The following is a 7917-nucleotide window of genomic DNA, read 5'->3' on the forward strand; positions in this document are numbered from 1 at the left end:
TGTAATTCAGCATATATTTATGAGCACCTGGATGGATTGGCAGGAAATACGGAAGAAGCCATATCTCAGGAGGAAATGGGTTATGTCCAGACCATTTAAAAACTCCAAGTACCTTTCTTTACAGACACAGAATTAGCAGATCCAAGTAAAAAGATGAGCCAAGTTATGGAGCGTGCAATCTATAATCAGAGTTCGTTTTCGTCAAGTTTTCAGCAAATTTTGCAAAAGAAAGCTTAGTGAACGAAACTAAAGAACTAACCAGTCCTGGGAGAAGAAACATAGGCCACAATAATCTCTTGGCCAGTGGCCGTCGTGCACCTGTGTTGTTAGATAGAAATCTAGACCCCTCTTTAACATGTCTAACACCATCTTCTCTGTAACATCATCACTATATTCGACTTGATGCCGCAACCCTTACCGGCAGAACCTCTTTAACATATCTTCCACTATTTAACTTTGCCATATTTACTTCCATACAAGAATGTACGAAAACGTTTTCTTCCAGTGTCATTTTTAGCTAACAAGTGGCATATATCAAAGGATTAAGTGTCAATACAATAATTTAGGTGATAAAGATTTTCATTGGCACTGACTCAGTCCCAATCTTAATGATAAGACATCTTTTAATCTTATTGTAATAGCAACCAAATCCAAAAGACTACGAAAAAATGACTAACACTTCAGAATTCTTTTTCAATTTTCATTGAACATTTAACATGGCAGACGCATTTTCCATTTTAACATATTAGCAATCAAAATCACAAGCATATCTATGTCAAAATTTGGACCATACAAAATAATCTTTGGTTCAAGCGTGTCAGAATCATCATTGCAGTAGATGAAACACCATCACAGAGATGCAGTTATGGGCATTAAACTTTTTTTTTTTAAATAAAAAAACTATGAATAACTCAGTATTAAATCAAACACCATCTCTGCTAGTGATTATCATCTTTACATAATATATTAGGGAGAATATAATGACCATGGAGTTGATCCAAAAAAATAAAACTTTCATATCTTCCTTTGCTGAAGCCTTAATCATCTAAATTATGAGAATCAATAAACTAAAGGAATCATTCTTCACAAATCACAAATACCTCTAAGAATGTAAAGTTGTGGACTGTATACATAGATTAAGTCAGAAGCAGTCTTGTCTGCAAGGATCATGTAACAACGGCCTCAAGTCTTGTGAATCTAACTCATTTTCGAATCTTTTGTGAACATCTTGGAGAAACTTCAGAACATTCGCCAATGATCCGTTGTCTGAGCTCTCGTCTATCTTCTTTTCTGCGTAAGACTTGGACTTTGTATTATCATCACCGTCTCTGAAATATACGTACTTGGTGATCTGCAACAAGCTGCTCTTGCCATGAGGCCAAACATCAATTGTATCATCCACAATTACGACTCTTTGCTTATCAGCCACAACAAGATCGAGTGTCTTCTCTTTAGGACTTTCTTTACTGGTAATGACTCGATCTCCAAAGTAAACTTTATCCGGATCAATCAAGTTCAACACGGTCTGGGGCGTAAGTGGATAAACCCATAGTGTAAACATGCATTGTGAAAAGCTTGTTTGCCTCCAAAAGAAAGCCAGGAACAAAAGGTCGAAGTTTAATGATGTATTCATTGGAATGGCCTTTGTTGAATCTCCAAAGATCAAGCCTTGAATCAGCTGGTTCGAGTAGATACTTCTCCTTTTTAGAAAGTTGTGAGACAAGAGTTGAGTGGATAAGGGTGTGGTCCAAATCAAGGACTAGGTGAAGCTTTTTGATCTCCTCCTTCTTCTTCTTCTTATTCCCCTTCTTCTTCTCATCATCGAGGGCCAGGCTCAGATTTGGTAATCCCTTGACAGATTTATCCAAGCAAGAGGAGGACGTCTTTTGCTTTCTGGGCATCTAGAACATAATAAACAAACACTATTAGCATTGTAGCAGTTATTGAATTTTGGCAGATAAAACAAGAAGATGTAAGGTAAGGCCAAAATAGAGGATGAAGCTCTATAATGTGAACTCGGTACATCCCTAAAGTGCCATAATTCAACATATACGATCAAAGCTGACAGTTTCACCTAGCATCCAAAAACCAAACGACGATCAAGCAAACACTCAAAAATCGCTGCGTGTTTCAAAAGGTCGATCAAACATGGCTCAGAGAGTAGAGATCCTGATTCGAGTTTTTAAAGGTCCTGAGAGTCGATCAAACCAAAAACTAGAGCCCAGATTACAAGGCTCAACACAAAAATCATGCTTTCAAAATTGCTTTGCCAACCAAATTCCCGAAAAAAAAGAGGCGAAATAAAAATCAAAGGGTTAGGGTTTCGAGAAATTATTACCTGCCACTGCGAGGGAGAAGAGAAAGTTAAGCTCTAAAGAGAGAAGCTGTTTTATAATGTATACTAGTATTTAGCCCCCGTGCATAGCACATGTATAATTTGTTTATTTTAATAATTATTCTTTTAAAAGAAAAACAATAATATTCTTAAAATAATTTTAAATCAATAATGTTAAATAACACAAATAAATAAATAATAATAATAATATTGTTAAATAATTTAATATTATGGAGTTTTTAATCCGTTTACTATAATTTGATATAGATATAGTTACAGGTTTTTTTACTCAAAATGTTGATCTCTAACAAATAAAGTCATTAAATTATTATAACTAGGTATGGAGCTCCCGCCAGAAGAACTCATTTTAGTAAAATATTTATTACAAAAATTCTTTAGTTAAATTTATTTATTAAGCTATTGAAATTCTTAAACTATTTAATAAAAATTTCAGAAACATAAATTTTTTTAAATTTTATTTGAAAAATAACAATTCTTGGGTTTACTCTTCAGGTAAACTCCTTTATTCACTTCTCCTTATTTTAGTCAATGATAATCTGACATGTCATAATACATTTAAGAACCTATTCATTCACCTTCTTATAAAATAAACAAACAAAATTTGTATATATTATTATAAAATTAAAAACTTAAACCGCTTATTTATAAGCCCAAACTGATATATAATTTCATTCTAATTGTAAACTCTAAACCCTAATCATCTCATTTGTAAACCCAAACCGACATATAATTTCATTCTAATTGTAAATTTTAAACCCTAACCATCTCATTTGTAAACTCAAACCGACATAGAATTTCGTTCTAATTGTAAAATCTAAACCCTATTCATCTCATTTGTAAACCCAAACCGACATATAATTTCGTTTTAATTATAAAATCTAAACCCTAACCACTTCATTTGTAACCCCAAACTGACATATAATTTCGTTTTAATTGTAAAATCTAAACTCTAACCACTTCGTTTGTAAACCCAAACCGATATATGATTTCATTTTAATTGTAAAATCTAAACCCTAATCACCTTATTTGTAAACCCAAACCGATACATCATTTCATTCTAATTGTAAAATATAAACCAAACCAATATCTAACTTTTCTTAAAAAAAATTATACAGAATTTGTTTCCTTAATTTGTTTTGCTTTTTAATTTAATTTTGATTTGTTTTTTTAAGTAAAATAATGTATAGAAGATTCTGATTAGTTGAAAAGGAAGAAGTGAACAAGAAGGTTCATCCTAGGAGTTAACCTACGTATTTTTCTTTGAAAAATATACTTAAAAAAATAATCTTATCTTCACATATGATTAAATAAATAATTATCAATGCTACATAGTACACACATCAAATTAAACAAATTTTTACGATTAACTGCCATGAGATTACATTGCAGTCGTGTTATTTCATTCGCTTTTATTTGTAACCTTTCGTTCGCATTTTTCAATGTAACATTTTATCTATCTCTTTTCGTTGTAACTTCGTAAATATTTTTAAATTTCTGAAAAAATGAATAAATACAATCTACAGTCGTGTCTTCTCTTCTTAACCTTACAGTCATATTTTTGTATATTTTATAAACTATTACAACTTGTTCTCTTGTTGTCAAATATGATGTGTAAATTATTATATTTTAAATTTCTTTCTTTTTGTTTTGTTTTAAATGATAAAATTATGAATATATTGTATAAGACACTATAAATTTCTTAAATAATCATATAATAAATTACAAATATTAAAAATATTAATTGAGGACCATTCTTAATATTACATAATGCTTTTTTTAAATTCAATTAAATTAATTATTATTTTTATCTTTTTTAGCATTACTCAAACATATTTTTATTTCCAAAATCAATTTTTACTTCATAAAAAATGAATATTAATATTACTATTCAGTCAATCAGTAAGAAAATTACCCACCCTCTCAAATTTTAATATAACTAAACAGAAAATTATCACATATTTTATTTACTTGAATCAAAACTCAGTTATATATTCATATAAAAAAATATATATCTATTTTCATAAAAGCAGTATTGTAAATGAATATATAATACAAACAACTATCATTTTATAGATGAAACATATTTCTATATAAAATAACCTATAGTCATTAAACATTTTGGCAATTATAATATATTATATATATATATGTATATATAGTTAATCTAATATTGACTGTACTTACTACTTATTTTTCTCCTCCTAAGATGCTGGTTAATTATCCCGAGTCACACATAAATAAATAATATAATAAATATTAGAGGGGAACAATACTAGTTAAAATTTATAACAATAATATTTAGGTGTATGATGCAGCATCACAATACGGTTTGGATTCATACCAGTAGTATGATAACCCTTGATGAATATATGGTTAAAGAGACAAATTGCAACGTTTCATAAGATAAATCAAAAGTTTTAATGGTTCATTAAATAAACAAAATTTGTCGTGGTGTAATTAAAAAGTTGCAACAATTCATTTAAATATATTTTAGTTATTTAAAACTAATAAATAATAATTTATGATTAGTTTATCCAAGTAATGTGATCTTAAATATTAATTATACCAATATTGTAATGGTTCAATTAAACGACTAAAGTATATATTTTTAATATATTAAAATTAATAATTTATGATGATGTATACCTAGAGACTGAATATAATTAAATATTACAAAGATTAACGAAATATATCAAACTGCAATAAATTTTTCACAGTGATGAAACATCATTTCTAACAAATTCTTTTTTAACTAATACAAATATAAAAAATATTTGAATACAATGATGAGAAGTTATTTATATATAAATTTTTAAAAATGTGAACATTTGAATAGATACAACTTTTTGTAAAAGACACAATTCTATATTCAACTGACACAACTTTTGAGAGAGACGCAACTGTAAAAAATTTCTGTCAAAAATATAAAATTCTCTTTTAACTAATACAAATATAAAGAAAATTTGAATACAATGATGAAAAGTTATTTATATATAGATTTCTAAATATATGAACATTTGAATAGACACAAATGTTTGTAAAAGACACAACTCTATATTCAATAGATGCAACTTTTTAGAGAGACACAATAGTAAAAAATTTCTGTCAAAAATATAAAATAAAGAAAAATTGAATACAATGATGAGAAGTCATATATATATAAATTTATAAAGATGTGAACATTTGAATAGACACAACTGTTTGTAAGAGACACAACTCTACATTTAACAGACGCAACTTTTTAGAGAGATGCAACCGTTGAAATTTTCAGTCAAAAAAATATATATACATATTTTACGAAAAGGTACGACGAAAAATCGCAACTGTTGTTGGCATTTATTCAGATTGTTATTATTATATAGATTTGAGGGAAGAATGGAAGATCACAAAAAAAATAGTTACTTATTAAAATGATACTCAAGAGTTTCTCATCTCTATGAAAATGTCGTCGTGATGTTACTATGAATATGTTGTTTCCACTCTTAATGTGACTCTGTTTTGACTGTAATGAAATCCTCATATGAAAGCTTTGCGTCCTCTCGACGATCAAATCTGTAGAAACTGGGTTTATTACTGATATATATATATTTTATTTCTCACCAGCATATATTTATCATGCATTTAGCTAGGATAACTTACTGTCTTGCATCATTTTCTAGTCCTTTCTATATACTTTGCATGTCTAGGTAGTTTTTGCATCATCCTTGCATATATTGTGCATTTCAGAGTATTTCAGGTATTTAGGAGACGTCGGGAAGGCATCACTCGACCCATCCGCTGCACAACACTCCCGGAACCGTCTCTCGAGCCAATCTCACAACCCCGATCGAGCCCCTCTCTCGAGCCACCCCGTTCGAGCCGTTCCACTGTCTTCATCAAAGTTGTAGGGAATTGAGTCATCTTTCCAACGCCATTTATTTCAAGCCAATCCGAGGTGTGGTTCAAGAGTTATCATTGTTTTAGTGGATGCGTATACACCCAGCTCGAGCCAAAACCACTCTGGATAGAGCCAACACCACTCTGGTTCGAGCCAACACCCCTCCACTTCACCCAGTCGACCTCGCTCAAGCCAAGCTTCACCATGCATCACTCGACCTCACTCGAGCCATCTGAGTCGAGCCACTGGACGCACACCGACTCGTTCGCACTTTTCAGGAAGACATTCCGTCTTACACGCTTCAGGAGATTCTCAAACCGACTCTTCACATTGTCATTTTAAGTTTTAGGGATTTACATGATTTTACTATAAATACATTTTGTTAAGTCTTGGCTGAAGACCTCTTTTATCTCGTTTTTTTTCTAAGGTTTACCTAGCCATCTAAAACGTTCTAGGATCTTGTAATCGAGATAGCTTTGATTTTATTGAGTTTTTGCATTTGATTTCTTCTACAAAGTTGTTCACCTCATTTTTATCTATCTCATGATGCTTGATTCAATCTTCTCCAAGTTTGTAACCTTGATGATGATTTTTGGATCTGAGTAGTGTTAGAGTTCTTGGGGATGAGATAGACTAGGTGGAGGATCTTAGGATGTAGGGTGTTTAAGCTTTGATTTGTATTTCTCTCTGATCAATTGGAACTAGGGCTTAGACATTTCCACACCCAAAAGGTGTTCGATGAAATGTCTGACCAACTAGTGCCAGAGACTTACGTTCCTGGCCTAAGAGATTAGTTGTCTAAGATGTTTGTTGATGTGAATGAACTGGTTCATCATGCCTTCTTAACAATGTTTCTCTAGCGAGAGCTAGGTTTTGGAAGTGTTTGAGTATGAGTAGCTTCTGTAAAGAGATTGGATTAGCTAAGTCGTGATGTTCATTGTCTAGGGATAGTTTGCTTGTGGCATGTTAAACACTCTGTAGACTAGGATACTCCACCGACATCGATTACCCCATCTTTAGGACTTCTATCTTTCTAATTTTTATTACATTCCTGAGACAGTTTCGCTTCTTGCTATGCTTAAACCCGTTTTCTGTTTTCATTCATTTTTGCTACTTGTCTTACATTCTCGTTTCTAGTCCTGTAGCTCATTTTCGTTTTGCATTCTGATCATCCTAGGATTGTTAGATAAAAACACTCTCTTTGGATTGGATTGACTTGTGATTTCTTGATTGCATCTCAATTGTTAGCAACATCCAAACTGGACTGACACTTTAAGTATTACAACTGCATAAGGATTCGACAGTTCTTGATATGATTCTTGATATGATTCGACACTTTAAGTAAACACTCTCATAGTTCTTGATATGATTCTCCCAAGGATTCAACACCTTTGAGTTGGTTGATAGAGACACCTTGACTCTAAAGACAATGAAGCCTCAAGAATAAGGATGGTGGAATGAATAGTCGCAAAAGAGTTGCGGAAAGACTCTTGATATACCGGTTTGATATTTCAATCTCGCACCAAAAAGATCGGATCTCTCAGCCTCGCACCAAGGAGATCGGGTTTTGACTATTGGAATCACACCAAATAGTCGGTTTTGATTGTTGGAATCACACCAAGCAATCGGTTTTGTTCACAAAGAACAGAAGAGAATCACTCTCAAAGAAAATAAAAAGTTTTAT

General features: G+C 31.6%; 1 pseudogene; it reads right to left on the reverse strand.

Annotated features, from left to right (window-relative positions):
- LOC104766595 lies at positions 941-1947 on the reverse strand (annotated as a pseudogene).

Source organism: Camelina sativa, chromosome 19 (assembly GCF_000633955.1).
Source record: "Camelina sativa cultivar DH55 chromosome 19, Cs, whole genome shotgun sequence".
Taxonomy (NCBI): domain Eukaryota; kingdom Viridiplantae; phylum Streptophyta; class Magnoliopsida; order Brassicales; family Brassicaceae; genus Camelina; species Camelina sativa.